The sequence below is a fragment of the Helianthus annuus genome, chromosome 2 (genome assembly GCF_002127325.2).
Source record: "Helianthus annuus cultivar XRQ/B chromosome 2, HanXRQr2.0-SUNRISE, whole genome shotgun sequence".
Lineage (NCBI taxonomy): Eukaryota > Viridiplantae > Streptophyta > Magnoliopsida > Asterales > Asteraceae > Helianthus > Helianthus annuus.
Genome location: NC_035434.2, coordinates 22,865,202 through 22,883,277, shown reverse-complemented (window position 1 = coordinate 22,883,277; position 18,076 = coordinate 22,865,202). Strand labels below are relative to the sequence as shown.

The 18,076-nt window shown below is 37.8% G+C and overlaps 1 long non-coding RNA gene across 1 annotated transcript; it reads left to right on the top strand.

The window, feature by feature from the left end:
• Positions 1-4,240: 4,240 nt before the first annotated feature.
• On the top strand, positions 4,241-6,478 carry LOC110913271. The gene is made up of 3 exons (XR_002578391.2): positions 4,241-4,519; positions 4,636-4,699; positions 6,282-6,478. It is a non-coding gene; the product is annotated as an uncharacterized LOC110913271 (long non-coding RNA).
• Positions 6,479-18,076: the final 11,598 nt, after the last annotated feature.

Genomic DNA, 18,076 nt, shown 5'->3' with positions numbered 1-18,076 from the left:
CACAACCGAGGACGATGGTATGGTAGTCTAGTAAGGGTATCCGAACGAATCTATTCAACTTTAACAATCCAACCCAATTCCCAACCCGGGAATCCCATGCCTTGGCTGTGTGAACTCACCTTGGTTTGCTCGGCAGATACACAAATAAAAGTCTCTTGAACTAAGGGTGGTCAACCACGTCCTAACAGGGTTACCACACAAGTCAGGTTTTGACTAAGGTAATACACGTATGCATCACATAAGTTAACTCGTTACTATCACGTATAATTCATGGCAACATTTGACAATTAAGCAATACATACAACTTGTACGGTTTAAACAAGTAAGCCCAATGTGTTCGGCCCAAACAATTAAACATCACCCGGTTTGTGCGATTCAGATCTGTTTGTGCGACTGGCCTTGGGCTTGCACGGCACAAACAATGTAACAGCTTAACATGTGCGACTAGCCTATTACTCAGCCCAATTCACTCATTCGGCCCAACAGTTAATGAACATAAAGCTTTGTGCGATCCAGTTCGTGTTGTGCGACAGTTGGATTGTGCGATCAGGGACATGGGCTTTGTGGCCCAACAGTCACCAATAGTTCGGTATAAGTCTTGTGCGATCCGCACCAGCTTGTGCGATCCACAGATGTTGTGCGATCAGGCAATGATTAAAAGTGTTGTGCGTTTGGGACCTTATGCGACTAAATCAATTGTGCGATTGGCCTGTTTGTACGTGTGGAACCTTGGGCGGTCCAGCCCAACACAACACAGCGTAACAGGCCCAAAAATCAGACCTTGTGCGATCCAGGAACCTTGTACGGGTGGGCTCCCTTGTGCGATCGACCGGTCTTGTGTGATTGATCCAATTGTGCGATTAGTTCAATCATTCCATGAATCAAGCTATTCGGTTACAATTAAATTATCAGTTACATAGTTTCCATACTTAGCATTCTATCAATCAACATGATTTCATCCAATCGTTTAACATGATATCGATCAAACAGTGCAAATCATTCCTAAATCCACATGAACCCTAACAAAGTATGAACAACAAACTCATGAACACGAATCCGGCTATCAACAACATAACCCATTCACAAACCAATTAATCAGTTAACAATCCGGATTACATATCATAACAACAGATTTAACATCTATTCGGTTGTTCTTAATTGTAACATCCGATTTATTATAAGGTGCACATGTGAGCCGATTTTATCAAGATCCATCACACAATATTCATCCAAATCACAACATGCAATACATAGTAATCATAACATCATCTAACAAGATATCAAAACACTAACCGATATTAAAGAGGGTGGACAAGGATTGATCCAACTTGTGCTCTTAGTGCCGTCGGCTTTCAAGCAAAACGAGAGAGAAAAGGGACGAGAGAGAGGAGAGCTAGGGTTATGTGTGTGTATTCTTGTGTTGTGTAACAAATGAGAAGAAACCAAGTCCCTAAGGTGTTTACACGGTATAAAGGGGTGGGCCGGCCCTTACATGGGCTGCCCTATTGGTCCGCGTACAAGGATGAGGCCCAAACGGCCTTGTGCGGTCGAGTGGGTGTGTGTTGTTGTGCGATCGGGTTAATACATACATACATACATTACACCATGCACTCAATAACACAACATTCATTAAATCCAATCATATAATTTAGTTCACATATGCACGTAGCGTTACACAAAGTAAGTCTAAGGTTCGAGTTGTCACAATGAACAATAACATACAGTAAGCCATTAATATATAATGATCACTTTATACAAGGTGTGTACGTATACTATGTTACATAATATCCTACAAGTATACCATTCAAGATTTACACGTTCACTAGTCAAGTAACACATATAAGTTTAGTGTACAACTAGTTTAACGAACCGTCGAACAACGTACACTTATTACATTACTAACACTCTCATAGGGCCATTAAGCGTTTAACGTAACGTGCGCTCAGTCAGTATATAGTGAAACATAAAATGTAATCATGCAAGCTAGAAGTCAAGGAATCAAGGATTCACTAACCTTGAAAGTTCGGGTTGTCACAAATAATACCGTGAAAATAAGCCATATTCTCATCCCCATCCGTAGCCCACTTAACCCTCGACTTCTGCTTCATATCCATAAGCTTTAACTTATCCGCCTCCATAATAAAAGCTCTACACTCTGCTCTCTCCTCAATTTCGTGAGGCAAGAGATTTCTTGTCTCAGCCTCCACCTCAAGAGAGTCAAGCCGATCCAACTTGGACCCATACAAGCCATCCCGGTTTGCCTTATAGCTAGCCACCCAGTCTTGAACCCTGAATTTTACCCACTTTAATTTGGTAGCTAAAGCCAAATCAGCTGGACCATTAAAACGAAACCAGGCACATAACTGGTCCACATATTCCAAACACCCTGGAATTTCCAACCAAGAATTAAAAATTCTAGTTGGTTTTGGACCGAAATCCATAGGAATCGTAGATAAAAAGATAGGGCAATGATCCGAAACTACATTCGACAAGGCTACCACTAACGCCATTGGCCACAAATTGATGAACCCCCGCACACCAAATATCTATCCAGCTTACTCAATTTTATCACGTTGTCTGAGTGTTTGTTTAGATGGTTACGGGCCTTTTATGAGACAATACATATATAATAATATGACATGCTTATAATAATTAACGTGAAACAGTTATACTTCATACGTCTTTTGTTTGTGCGTATGAAAGTGCACTAAAGTATTTTGTTATGATAAAAAAAGTTCACATATATGTTATTATTGAATTCGTGTGTCTCGTCTTAGCTCGTAAAGTGGGTTCTTAACATCTATAGGGGGACGGGGCGCCCCGTGATGGCACTTCCATCACTCGTGGAATGCAAGGGAACACCGCCGCCACCCCTTTTATCACTCGTCTACTTTATAACGCATTGAGAGTTTCACGCGTGAAGAACATGCAATTTATTTATTTTTTTTTATGATTTTGATAGTGTGTGGTAAGTGATGGACATTTCCACTAAAAACCATCACTAGTGATGGAATAAAGCTCGATGACATGACAGAAATTGATTGGATGTTGTAAGTGATGAGTGAGTGGTGAGTGATGAGCGCCCCTACCCCTAAGGAGAAATAGTTCTAACATATATATAGAAAATTGCTAATCGCCAATATATTTTTTTTTTGTGTCTTGTTGTTAACAAGTAAGTTCTACTAGTTATTTCAAGGTGAATGATTTATCTTCTCAATGCAATTCCGTCCCCTTTGGTCTTTATGACTTGCATGTTTCAGGTATTCACGAATTGCATCCCAGGATATAATGAAACAACAGGGTTAGGTTCATTTGTGAACAACTCTCTTGATAGTGAATTGTGTGAAGTAATCCTAGCCCTTGATTATCAATATACATGTGTAAATCAATGGCCTGGATTTGATGATGAAAATACACTAGTGTATTTTACAATTTGATGATGTAAATCAATGGCCAAAATTTGTTCACTCAGTTCACAAATACACTAGTGTTCAATCTAGAATCTCACCCTGAAACAACAGGTGTAAATTGTTGATCAACTATGCACATAGAGGTCATAGTCCGGATGAACTAATGAGTGCTACAAAGATTTCGGTATATGAGAACTATTTCCCTGTAGTAACAAAATTATTTGTGTTTCTAGTACTAAAAGGGGAGAGTTTGAGTTTTAATGTGTGACATTCTATTTGGCTTCTAATGCAAAAATGAATCGAGGGGCTGATAGGACCCTAGACACCCTTACAAATTGGTGTCATTTTTGGTCTAGCACTCTTCAAACACACCATATGAGCGTGTCAAACCGAAAGTCATGACTATTATTTCCTGTTTGAACTTGTCACCTTTCTGTGAACCATCATATCGGTTCGAGATCTTTTCTACAAATCATCACATCTATTCAAATGGCTGGTTTTGATTCAAACCATGAAGCTACTCGAGGTGATGGGGCTGCATGAAGTTTTTCCAATTATCTTCTTTCAATTTCCGAACACTCAATTTTATATTTTTTAATTTCTATTTTTATAAATACTCTCACCCTACATTATATGGTATTATATAATACTCTAATTTTCAACATTTGTGAGCAATAGAAGTTGTACCATGTGCTTCGTTTCTTTATGTGTATATGGTTGTTGTATGTGTTGCATTAGGGAGTTGTAAGCGGTATTTTCTGAAACCATTTGCTGGTATTCTGTTATGAGTTTAAGAACCAGGTCGTGGCTTACATTGTACCATTCCTCATAATAATACTTCCATCACTGGTTTTACCCTAAAGAGATGCACATTTGAAGAGAGACTCAGAGGAAGGTATAGAGACATTGAGAGAGAGAGAGAGAGAGAGAAAGCGGTGTATAGAGAGATCGATGAAAGGAATCCGACCACCCCAATCGATGAAGGGGATGATGGCGACGTCTTAAGGCTGAGTTCTCCGCCGACTTCAGCAAACACATTTTTTGGTAGAGAGCATACCAGATTGGATATTGTGTGCCACTGATTTGTACTCGAACCCTAATTTCATAAGGTAATCTTTTCCCCATTTCCTCTCCTCTCATGGTACCATCTTTGTTTTCATATCTCTTTCTATCTCTAAAAATCCGAAATCTGAAGTAAGATGACGTGGATATGGCTGTTACATAGGGTTTAGACTGGGATTTCTCTCAGGTTTTTGACTAAATTGTTGCTGGTGAAGAGGTTTAGGAAGGTACAAGAATACTTGATCAATGAATTATTACTTACTTTTTGAAGTTTTTATCTATTATTGAAATGTATTTAGTGTGATGTTACAATTGTAGTGATGCTTGCTATTGTGATTTGTTTCTCATTGATATTATGTGGTGTGATATTAGAGTTAGGTTGTAGTCTGCATCCTTTCAACATTCTTTAGGTTTTAGGAAAGAGACAACTTGATGCCTTGATTTTAGGTGTATTTGATTTTTGAAATTGGTGTGGATATTGTTATTTTTGGTATGAAATCTTGTCATGTTGAATTTTAGAGAAGTATGTTTGACTTGAAAGGGTCAATTTAGGTCTAATGTTTGGAGTTTTAGTATAGGTAAAAAAACTATTGGGTAAAGTTTGTAGTTGTGATCATTAATACAAACAAATACTTTAAAGGTGACCGTTATTTATAGTTACTTCTCTGTAGTCAAACTGCCTTGGTTCCTACGCGCCTATGTTCGGCTTTGGTCAGCGCCTCAGCCAAACCGCCTTGAGTGCACCTACGCGCATAGGAGCAGTGAACCAGCTTGAACCGGAAATCTGAGCCAGCCTGTAATAGCTCAAAATGATCTGAACCAACCTAAATTACCCTAAAACAAGTCCAAAACAGCCTAGAGTAGCCTAAAAATGGTCTGGATAACACATGCTCATTGCCTTCCTCAATACTTTCTTTTTACGCGCCTAGGCGACAGGCTCACCCTATGTGTCTTGAGTGCACCTTAAGCTTTTGACTACCCAGATTTAACAATCTTCTCATTATGACAACTTTTGTCAACTTTTGAAAATTTAACTAAATACGTCATTGAACATTTTTTAATATTAAAAACACAAGTGTTTGTTTCTTATTCATGCTTGATAACGTGACGTTTTTTATGCAGTTAATACTGTATCAGCTATAAAATTTGATAAATCTGGAGATCTACTTTCAACTGGAGATCGTGGGGGTTGCGTGGTTTTATTTGATAAAACATAAATAAAACATATATGTTTATATTATTAATTTTCTTAGTAATTTGTTCTTCTAATTTGTTTTAACATAAACCTTTAGATTGTTTACTGATTCCATTTGTAACATGAACACGTATAACATAGCAGGCTGATAATAGAAGATATCTAGATGGCATGGATTGTTCCAGCAGTCTACACCCCGAATTTCGCTTCAAAACCGAATTCCAAAGTCATGAACTATCGTTTTCATGTTACTTATCTATCTTAAGCCCTTTGTGTGCGCATTCATATTCGTTATCCTATAGCAGCGTTGCCCCTTACCGATAACATTATGCACGTTTTATATGTGTTATTTTGTATTCTCTTTGTTTTTAGCGTGTTGCGTCATGACCCTGCTTTTCTAATTATATTGCGAAAGTTGTAGATGCCTTATTGTTATATTCCATTAATATTTTAGTTAATCGCCGTTTAGTGCTATTAATTTGTCTTTAGTTCTGTTTTCTAGAAGTTAGCTATTACTTTCGAATTTTGCAAAAAGCGCGCCTTGGTTCTGTTTTCCAGAAGTTAGCTATTACTTCCATTGATTATTATTTTTTCTATATGTTTTACTCTTGCAGTCTTGCGCACAGGTTAGAAGTTTATCTGAGCAAAGAAAATTTAAAGGAGGTGCATTTTAGTAATAGGTTTTATAAAATAAAATACATGTAATCTTACTTAGAAATGTATTTATTCATTGCACCAAACATGAACTTATGTTGACCGTTTCTGTTTGACAAATTTGAAGTTCAAAAGATTTTGAACAAAAAACAATCAACCTGCTTTGTTTATTCTTGGCCATTACTGTTAATTGAGGCGAGTATTGTTTTTATTTTAAGTTTTGCTGAGGTATAAAAAATAAATTTTACTATTTTAGTGACTAATATGTTTTTTTTTAAATTGTTGGTCCCTGTCTCGAATACGGTTGACAACTTTGGTTGTATGGAATCCCTGATTTATCACCTTACAGAACGATTCGGGGCCGCGCGCCGCAACGCGCGCAGGGTAAATCCTAGTTCTCATTCTAATAAGCATATATTTTGTTTTGTTAAATAATATTTCTTATTTTTATAAGAGCATATAACGAACAAACACCAGTTCATCAATGGTGGCTTCACCACTACCACCACCACCACCATTATCATCATCAATAGCAAAGTTAAGGTATGCTCTGAGTAGGGTAAGATGTAGACAACCTTACCTCTACCCTATTCATAGAGAGACTGCTTCCAGTGAGACCCCTGGCTCGATAGTAGTTTTGCATCAAGCCTTTGACATAAGGCACATAATACTCAGCAATTGAGACAACTGCCGATTAGTGCATGTACCCCTTTGCCTTTCGACTATCAGCGCCACCACATGCTGCATGATTAACCCCCCCCCCCCCCTCCTTTTAACGTTATTTTCACAAAATTAGTAAAATAACGTTAAAATTAGTGCACTTTTGCCGCCGAACGTCCACATATATATACATTATATGTGCATACCGCAAACGAGGCTACATTATCTTATTATTAGCTTTCTTTTTAATATCTTAATCTCATTGTTAGCCTAGGGCCCTAGAGGCCCAAAACACTCAGTTTGAAGATCTTAGAGCATTCACATTCTAACCATAATTATCAAATTATGTGAGGAGGGGTTTTTATATTATAAAGGGTATAAAAAGTGGTTCTGAGTAGAGGAGAGAGAAAATGTTACTGTTCATCTGTATATTTGGGGGGACACTGTTCACCCGTTATAATTTTTTAATATATTTTGAAAGTGGTTGTGAGTGGAAGTGAGAGAAAAAGGTAATGATAATATTATTTAATTGAAAGGAGAGAGAAAAAGTATTTGTTTTTAGTAGAAATATATTGATATAGGAGTTGTTTTTTAGTGGAATGTATGTATAATTTGATGGATTGGATGTGAATGCTCTTATATGACGGAAACACTTCATGTGTCACGTGATTCGTGAATGGTGAACAAATCTTCAAAAGCTGAATTATATTATATTATATGCCCTAACAAATTCAAAGAAAATGTACAGTGAAATACAAATTATTAAACACAAGGTACAACATTAATTATATTACTTACCTAAAGGTTGACACATGTGAATGAAAAAGGTTTTAAAAATGTTTTTTTATTGTAGCTTTTATTTACTATTTTAAAATATTTTTTATAATAATTTTTATACTAAAATTAATTTTAAACATATTATGTTTTTTTGTTTATAACTACGTCTATAAATAAACTTTACTTAAAACCGAGCTGCCAATAGTAATTTACAAGCGATCAAAGCCCATGTGTACATGTCATCAACGTTATGTCGCAATTTAGTTTTTTTAAATGAAGCATTTACCTTATTCGTCATTTTAGCGAATGTAAGACCCAGTTTATACTACTAGATTTACTGATAATTAAACTTGCATTCACCATAAAATGTACAGTTTACAAAAAAATCTTTCAGAATTTATCACCAAAACCAGTTATTATTCAAGTCTAAACTTCAAGTGTTTACATAGAAATAAAACAAAAGATTCTAATGCGGAAGCGTTGATTGGTGTGTTCGATTCGATTTGATTGCTTGATCTTCATCCTACTACTTGAATTACCTGAGACTGAAAATTTTTAAATAAACATTAGTATTATGATCCTTGAAACTTACGTGTTCGAAACCAGGTCCGAAAACGTATTCAAGAAATCAAAATTTAAAAATTAATTAAAATCACATCAAACTGGGCTCCACCGTAACTTACGGTAGCACCGTAAGTTACGGTGGCTTCTAGACAATTGAGGCCTACCGTAACTCAGTAGAAACCCATCGTAGCAATTTTCTTGCCACCGTAAATTACGGTACCACCGTAATTTACGGCGTCCGCTGTACTAGTTTTCTTGTTTCATTTGCAGTCTTGCCGATTCTTTTCCTGCGTCGAAACAACTTATTTTCACATAACGTTGTTAAGTGACTAAGCTAATTACCCATACCCATATTCTACTTATGATAACACTTGACTATTCTCACGAGGGAATGTCTACGGAATAGTCTACAAGCTTGTTTCCAAGGCTTCATGTGTACCCGTTTATGCTACTTGTCATGCATTCAACTTCTAAACTTTAACTCCTATATTAGGAGTAAAGTTTCTCATCTTGTTTAGCGTGACCGCCACGCGGCTTACGTATTATTTATAACCATGTATTAAGAAATGGTGTCTAGCTTCATGTTTACTACAAGACTTGTTTTGACCCATTTGGGTGCTGAATTAAGCACCATTCAGGGCATGCAAGAAACCATGTTTATCACTTGTTTAAGATACTAGTCGTATTCGTGACATATTGGTAATCTTGATTTTCATGTTCAAAATGTCTACATAAAACTAACAATTAGGCATAATATAACGAAACGATAAATTTCGTACCTTTAGAGCACGCCTTTCCCCCGTGAATTCCCTTCGGCTTGTCCGCTTGATGATCCGGACTCTTTGCCTAGAAAATTCAGTTCACAAATTGTTTAGAATTCTTTTCATGACCATAATCACATCATTATGAACCATGATCAAATCTGCGTTTTCATCCAAATTTTAACATTTAAATCCTCACTTAGGCATTTCAACAAACACCTAATAGGTCAGATTTTTATACAAACTAAACCAAGTTCATATCTTGTAATTATCATCGAATTTCACTTCAATTAATCAACTTTGCACATATCTTAACATCAACATTTCAGAAATCACTTCCTAATTTCAGATTGTGCTAGAACAAGAGTTATAATTTTAGCATTTATCAAGTTTCTTGGAGTTCACTAATCACCTACAATGGTGATTATGAAACCCTACAAGTATTATACAAGGTTATGTCAAGAAATCATCTATGGTTTGTTCCTAAACCTCATAACCCTTCTAATTTCACCCATGCATCAATAATCAAGTTGAATTTTTCGTTTTTCACATTTAACCTAGAATTCAAGATGTAGCAAAATACCAATTTTTTTACATACCTGTTGATCCCTATGACGAGGTGATCACTAATTTGTGTTTGGAATTCGATTTGGGACTGAATCGAACCTCCAATTGCTCAATTTCTAGTGAACTAGGGTTCTTGAAGAGGGCTCCTAGTTTCTCCTGTGTTCTGGTCGACCCCAAGCATACACTTAGGTGTATGTTTGGTGTTTACTATAATTCTAGTAAATCAAGTTTCAGTTTTGCCTAGTTTGGTCCCTCAACTTTAATTTATCCTTAAGTTTAAGTGTTTTAATCCCTTTTTTGAATTATTTCAAGACTTATAATTAACTAGGTTAAAATTCCTAGTTGGTTAATTCTTGTTTATTAAATTTATTAAAATTTTAATATAAGGATTTATATTTTCGGGGTGTTAAAATCCACCCCCCTTAAAAAGGGTTTCGTCCCCAAAACCGAATTACGTACCAAATAAGGTAGGGTAAAGCCGTTGCATCTCTTCTTCGGATTCCCATGTGGTATCAGCACCCTTCTTGTGTTCCCATTTGACTCTTACTTGATTGATCTTTTTATTTCTTAAGGTTTTCACCTTACGATCCAAAATCGCAATGGGCCTTACTACATAGTTTAATCTGTCATCCACTTCGATGTCATCGTAGTGGATATAAGTTGTCTCATCCGCTAGACATTTTCGAAGATGTGACACGTGAAATGTGCTGTGAATTCCGCTTAGTTCTTTCGGTAGTTCAAGGCGATAAGCTACCTTTCCTACCTGTTCGATAACCGTAAACGGTCCGATAAATCTTCGGCTCAATTTCCCTTTCTTTCTAAACCGGATAACTCCTTTCCATTGGGACACCTTGAGCATGACTTTGTCACCGACTTGAAATTCAATTGGCCTTCTCCGTTTATCAGCGTACGACTTTTGTCGGTCTTGAGCTGCTTTTAAGTGAGTTCGGACCATGTCGATTTTCTCATTCGTAGTTCGGATTATATCCGTGGGTGCTAGTCCACGTGGACCCACTTCTCCCCAACATATCGGGGTTCGGCATTTTCTTCCATATAACATTTCGTACGGGGCCATTTTAATACTCGCGTGATAGCTGTTGTTATATGAAAATTCAACTAAGGGTAGATGGACATCCCAACTGCCTCCAAAGTCGATTATACATGCTCGTAGCATATCTTCCAACGTTTGTATTGTTCTTTCACTCTGTCCATCCGTCTGGGGATGGTACGCAGTGCTGATGAACAATTTGGTCCCCATTTGTTCTTGGAAATCTCGCCAGAAATTTGAAGTGAATCGAGTACCCCTATCGGACACGATGGATACCGGTACCCCATGGCATGCTATTATCTCATTAGTACAAACTTCTGACATCTTTTCTGACGTATAAGTCTCACGAATTGGAATAAAATGAGCACTCTTGGTTAGTCTGTCAACAACTACCCATATAGCATCAAAACCGTGGTTCGTCCTTGGTAGTTTGGTTAATAGGTCCATCGTAACATGTTCCCATTTCCAAACCGGGATTTTTAACGGTTGGAGTTTACCGTATGGCTTTTGGTGCTCCGCCTTGACCTGTAGACACGTCAAACACTTTTCCACGTATTTCACGGCGTCTCTTTTCATTCCGGGCCACCAGTAGTTTTGTTTTAAGTCGTTATACATCTTGGTCGCTCCTGGATAAATAGAATAACGGGACTTGTGAGCTTCATCAAGTAGGAGCTTTTTAACTCCACATGTGTTAGGGACCCAAATTCTATTGAAACGTGTCTTCAAGCCGTGACTGCCTACCTCGAGATCTTTAACTTGGCCGACAATCCTTTCCTTCTCCAGTTTTTCGTCTTTACTGCTTCATCTTGTGCTTCTCGGATTCGTTCTAGTAAGCCCGAGGTCACAATGAGCTGCAATGATCGTACCCGTATCAGGGTATAATCTGCTTTTCGGCTCAACGCATCAGCCACTACATTGGCCTTCCCGGGGTGGTAATGTATTTCACAGTCGAAATCCTTGACCGTTTCCAGCCACCGCCTTTGTCTCATGTTTAATTCCTTCTGATCGAAGAAATACTTTAAACTTTTATGGTCGGTAAAGATCGTAAATATAACAACCCTCGGTAAAACAGACATCCTCATAATATTTCTAACACCCTAATATATTTTAAATATCTCAATGTGTCTTTATATGTGCCCCGTATGTGAAAACCGAGCCCAAAATACAAAATAACATATAATATAAATAAAAACAATAAAAACTAAGTTGAGGCGGGCCGCATGGGACCTCACCTCAACCTAACGCGGGCCGCGCGAGAGTATAACCAGATTTCGTTTAAATCTTTAGTTCATGCGGGCCGCGTAGAAGTGCATCCAAGTTAATGCGGGCCGCGAGCGATCTGGATTGTGGCGCAGCCCTGGGCCGCCACGTGGCCCAACACACGGAGAAGCTATACGATGACCGGGCCAAGCTACGCGTTGACCCAGCTTTGACGCGGGCCGCGTAAGCTCGGCCCAAATGTCACGCGGGCCGCGTGGAGACGCGATTACAGCCCTATATAAGAAGGCAACGGGCTTTCAGTTTCCGTCGTTCAATTCCTTTCTTTCTTTCTTAAATTTCTATAGTGGCGTTACTATACCCGGGCATTATACCCCCTAAAATAGCGAGATTCTGCTACGATGTAAGTATTATAACCCCTGGAGACGTATTAGATACGCTGCCCGATTGATCTAGGGTTCCGTAACGGCTGTCGTGGTTCTGCCCGACGTAGTCGTTGGAATGCCGTCTCGGGGAGGGTATTACTAATGTTAAAATGGGTTATTATATAAACACACGTGCATTTGTGTAATTTATAGATTATCTCCAGGAAACCCTTACGAAAAACCTAAAACAGCAATGTGAGTTGATTCACTTTTTGTAAACCTTTTTGTTTACTGTTTTTACAAAACCTCACTTAATTAAATATATACAAAGCAGTTATTGAGTATTTGTAAAGAATACAATTATAGTGGATATGTTGGGGTTTTGTATACAAAATGGGTTACTGGCGTGGTAACATCCCATATGTTGAGTATGACCGTACCACTGATGTTAATTGTGATGTCTTGGATACAAATGTAATTACGGATGTGCCCTCAATACTGCAAATTGGTTTTTACTTAAACTTGATTAAACTGGGAATCACTCACCAGTATTTCCCACTGACAAAATGTTTTTAAAACGCGTTTCAGGTAACAAAATGTGAAAGCCAAATAGAAGCCAGCTGGACAGCACTGGAGGCTTGGAAAAGTGGCAATAAAGTTACCTAATAATAAAATGGATGTTTTTATTCAAATAAATAGGATTTATTCCTATGAAACGTGTGTATTGAAAACTTGGGTTTTACCCATATGTTTAATGTTATAAAACATGGTGGTTTACTCTGATTAAAATATTTCCTAACTACGGTCCTGATGAAAATTTCCGCTGCCAAATTGGATAAATAAATGTGATACCACCGAAACTGGCTCACGGCCGCCCGTTCCCGGGAACTAGGGATCGGGGGCCGTGACAGAAGGTGGTATCAGAGCTATGCCACTGATTCAGCCACAGAAGTGTTCTGCTGACATCAAAATTCAAATTGTTAGGAAATAAACTATGGAAATACGTGTATAATTGTATTTCTTGCTATGTGTTATCTGACTATTTGTTAGTTTACAGTATGAGTGACCAAGGACCTTCTGACGCCTATCGTCAACTGTCTGGTTCGCCTAGGAGCGAAGGCACCTCCTCTTCTCAGCCTGCCCTCTCAGGGTATTCTGCTGACACAGAAGAAGGGATCTTTGTGTTTAAGGCTCAGTCTGAAGAGCCATTTCCTCAGAAAAAGAGGGGATGGTTCAGTAGGGGAGCGCACGAGCGTAGGAAAAGAATGAAAAAGTTGCAGGAACAGCGAGTGTTAGCCGCAGCAAAAAGAGAGACTGATGCTTATAATCAGGATATGCTCAATAGGGGTATTGCTAATATCCATATTTTAGCAACCACTGCTGCTGACCCAAACCTGGAACAAATGCTAGCACCACAACCACAAAATCCTGACCAACCCATGGAAGTAGAAGACCAGATAGAAATGCCTGATTACAACCCGGAGGAGATACCTAGGGTACCTGCACCTGATCCTCTAGACCCAAACAATTACGACCCCTGGTGGGACGATGTTAGGGACTACGTACAACAAAACCCAATACAGGAAAATGTGCCAATGCCCAACTTAGGAGCTTATCCAGGGTTAGATCCTCAAGATCCCTACAACATTAGTGATGCATATGTTAGGGAAATTTTAGAGAATCCATACCCGTACCAAGCCCCTATGCCTCCGTATCAGGAACCCGTACCTCAGTTTCCAAACCCAGTCCTAGAACCTGCACCCCCAATGAGTGCAGAAAATGTCCAGGAACTTAGGACTTTTGGGGAGGAAATTTTAGAAAGCAGTGATCGTATACGACAGGTGGGAGAACGCCTCGTATGGAAATACGATGAGCGTAATATGGATTTTTGGATGAATCCATATCAGTGAAGGTGATGGTAGAAACAGTAATAATAATAATAATAATAAAATAATATATGTGTGTATGTGTTAGAAAAAAAAACTACGGATGCTTATTATTAGTATTGTAGCTTTACATTTCAGCCGGTATTGTAATTTAAATTTCAGTACTAGTGTGTAATGATGCATACTATATAAATAGAGTAAAAGTCGCAATGCTCGACGTTTTTGGTTAAACGTGCATATCATGTGATTGGCTATATTCAAATATTAATTGTGATATTAATATTTGGTAAATGTTTAAAATTCAGATGGCCGACGAAGGAAATCAAGATAATCTGAATAACGATAACCAGAGTAACATTAACGTGGTTAATGAGAATCCGGACAACAATAACAATGGAAACCAAATGGATAATAGTGTCGTTCAACATATAGTGGCACAAGGAATTATTGATGCAATGCCATTTATTATTCAAACGGTTCAAGAAGCGAATAATAAAAGTAAGCATAGCAGTAAACGACCAAGTGAACCGGAACACAGCGTGAACAATGGACCCGTACTTCAAGCGCCCATTCCCAAAAGAAGAAGAACCATGCCATATGGTTGTTCTTACAAGGAATTCTGGTCCTGTAAACCAATAGAATTCTCGGGCAATGAAGGACCCATTGCAGCTCTACGCTGGATAGAGAAAACTGAGGCTGTTTTAAAAATAAGCAAATGTGCTGAAGAAGATAAGATAATGTTTGCTTCAAATCTGTTTAAAAACGCAGCCTTAGAATGGTGGAACACTATCCTCCAGTCAAGAGGAAGTGATAGGATTTATAACATGGAATGGGAGGAATTTAAGAATATGGTAGAAAGGAAATTCTGCCCTCCCAATGAAAAGGAACAAATAGCAAATAAGTTTCTGAATCTAAGAATGACCGGAGTAGACAGTAAGGGTTACACTATCACATTCTTTGAATATGCTAGGATAGTACCTACCCTTGCATCACCTGAACCGGTATTAATCTCCCGTTATATCTGGGGATTAATTGGAGAGATTAGACATGTAGTCAAAGCAGCTGGACCCCAAACCATAGAGGAAGCTGTAGAACTAGCCAATACCTTGACAGATGAGTTAATCCGTACTAGAGAAGAAGACCAGAGGAGAAACCTAACCCAAAGGCTTACTCAAGAATTCCGTTCTGGGAATTCCAATCGTAGGAATGTAGGTTCTACCTCTGCACCCTACTGCAAAGCCTGCAGAAAGAAGCATTCTGGAAGATGCTCTACTTACTGTAATTTTTGCAAGGCCCCAGGACACAAGGAAGAGAATTGCAAGAAGAAATCCAGTAATGGAATGTGTTTCAATTGTGGAGAAAAAGGTCACATTAGGACAAACTATCCGAAATTGGCTCCCACTGCAACCAACAAAAATCCTAAAAATGCTAGAGCATTCGTGCTAACTGCAGACGAAGCTAGACTAATTCCGGACGTCATTGCTGGTACGTTTTTAGTTAATGATATTTTTGCTAAAGTATTATTTGACTCTGGTGCCAACCAAAGTTTTATTAATACTTCATTTTGCAAACTCCTAAATCAATCATTAACTAAACTACCACAAGAATGTCTAGTAGAAACAGCAAATGGAGAAACCATTAAATTTCTGAAATCTTGCAAGGAGCAAGAATAGAAATTTTTAATCAAAAATTTATTGCAAACCTTTACCCAATGAATCTGGTAGGATTTGATGTCGTATTAGGAATGGATTGGTTAATAGCCAATAAAGCAAATCTCTTATGTGATCAAAAGTTAATACAGATAAAATCACCAAGAGGTGAAAAGATCACAATTAAAGGAGATAAACCATTTAGATCCACTAAATTCATCTCTGTAATGAAAACTGCAAGTTGTATAAGGAAAGGATCTATAGTGTATTTGATTTCTATAATCACTAACACTAAAGGAAAAGAATTAAAAGACATTCCAGTAGTGTCCCAATTTTCAGATGTCTTTCCAGAAGAATTGCCAGGACCACCGCCACACAGGGAAGTTGAATTCAGAATTCACCTATTACCAGGGACAGCATCGATTGCCAAAGCACCTTACCGTTTGGCACCCGCTGAAATGCAAGAACTAAAGAAACAATTAGACGAATTGTTGGAGAAAGGATTTATACAGCCAAGTTCATCGCCATGGGGAGCGCCGATTTTATTTGTTAAAAAGAAGGACGGATCAATGCGTATGTGCATTGACTACCGAGAATTGAACAAAGTCACGATTAAGAATCGGTACCCATTACCGAGGATCGATGATTTGTTTGATCAACTTCAAGGAGCTCGATTTTTCTCTAAAATCGATTTAAGATCAGGATATCATCAATTAAAGGTACAGGAAGAGGATATTCCTAAAACCGCATTCAGAACAAGGTATAGTCATTATGAATTTACTGTCATGCCATTTGGTTTAACCAATGCCCCAGCCGCATTTATGGACATGATGAACCGAATATGTAAGCCATATTTGGATAAATTCATAATTGTTTTCATAGATGATATTCTAATTTACTCTAAAAGTAAAGAAGAGCATGCAAAGCACTTGCACTTACTTTTAAGTCTATTGAGAAAGGAAAAGCTTTATGCTAAATTTTCAAAATGTGAGTTTTGGTTAGAACAGGTACAATTTCTCGGACATTTAGTTAACCATGAAGGAATTCATGTAGACCCAACAAAAATCGAGGCAATTACCAAATGGAAAACCCCAGAGTCACCAACTGAAGTTAGAAGTTTCTTAGGATTGGCCGGTTATTATAGAAGATTTATCCGAGATTTTTCTAGAATAGCCATTCCTTTAACTAAGTTAACCTGTAAATCTGTTAAGTTTGAATGGGGACCAAAACAAGAAGAAGCCTTTAGAATTCTTAAGCAAAGATTAACCCATACACCCATACTAGCGTTACCAGAAGGAACTGAAGCCTTTGTAGTCTTTTGTGATGCTTCAAAGTTAGGTTATGGATGCGTATTGATGCAACGTCAAAAGGTTATAGCTTATGCATCTAGACAGCTTAAGAGTCATGAAGGAAATTATTCGACCCATGATTTGGAATTAGGAGCCATAATTTTTGCCCTTAAGATTTGGAGACATTATCTTTATGGTAGTAAGTTTACCATATTCACAGATCATAAGAGTTTAAGATATGTATTCGGGCAAAAAGAATTGAATATGAGACAGAGACGCTGGATGGAATTACTTAGTGATTATGATTGTGATATCCAGTATCATGCAGGAAAAGCCAATGTGATGGCTGATGCTTTAAGTCGAAAATATCACGAAAAGCCAAAAAGGGTACGTTCTCTTAAATTAAATCTACAAGTAGATTTAACCAATCAGATTAGAAAAGCACAAGAATCAGTAATCAAGGAGGATACTGAAAAATTAAAAGGAATGATTAAGGAATTAGAACAAGGAACAGATGGAATTTGGAGGTTCCATAAAAAGAGAATGTGGATACCTAAATTAGGAAATTTACGTCACCATATATTAGAAGAAGCCCATAAGTCTAAATATACGATGCATCCAGGAAGTGATAAAATGTACCAGGATTTAAGGAAAAATTTCTGGTGGATAGGAATGAAAAAGGATATAGCAGCTTATGTTTCTAAATGTTTAACTTGCTTACAAGTTAAAGCTGAACATCAGAAACCCTCAGGTTTGTTACAACAATTAGAAATACCAGTTTGGAAATGGGAATTGATAACAATGGATTTTGTTACCAAATTGCCTAAAACAAGGAAAGGAAATGATACAATCTGGGTGATTGTAGATAGGTTAACCAAGTCAGCTCATTTCTTACCAATGAAGGAAACCTTTAGTATGGAACAATTAGCCAAATTATATGTAAATGAAATCGTTTCTTTACATGGCATTCC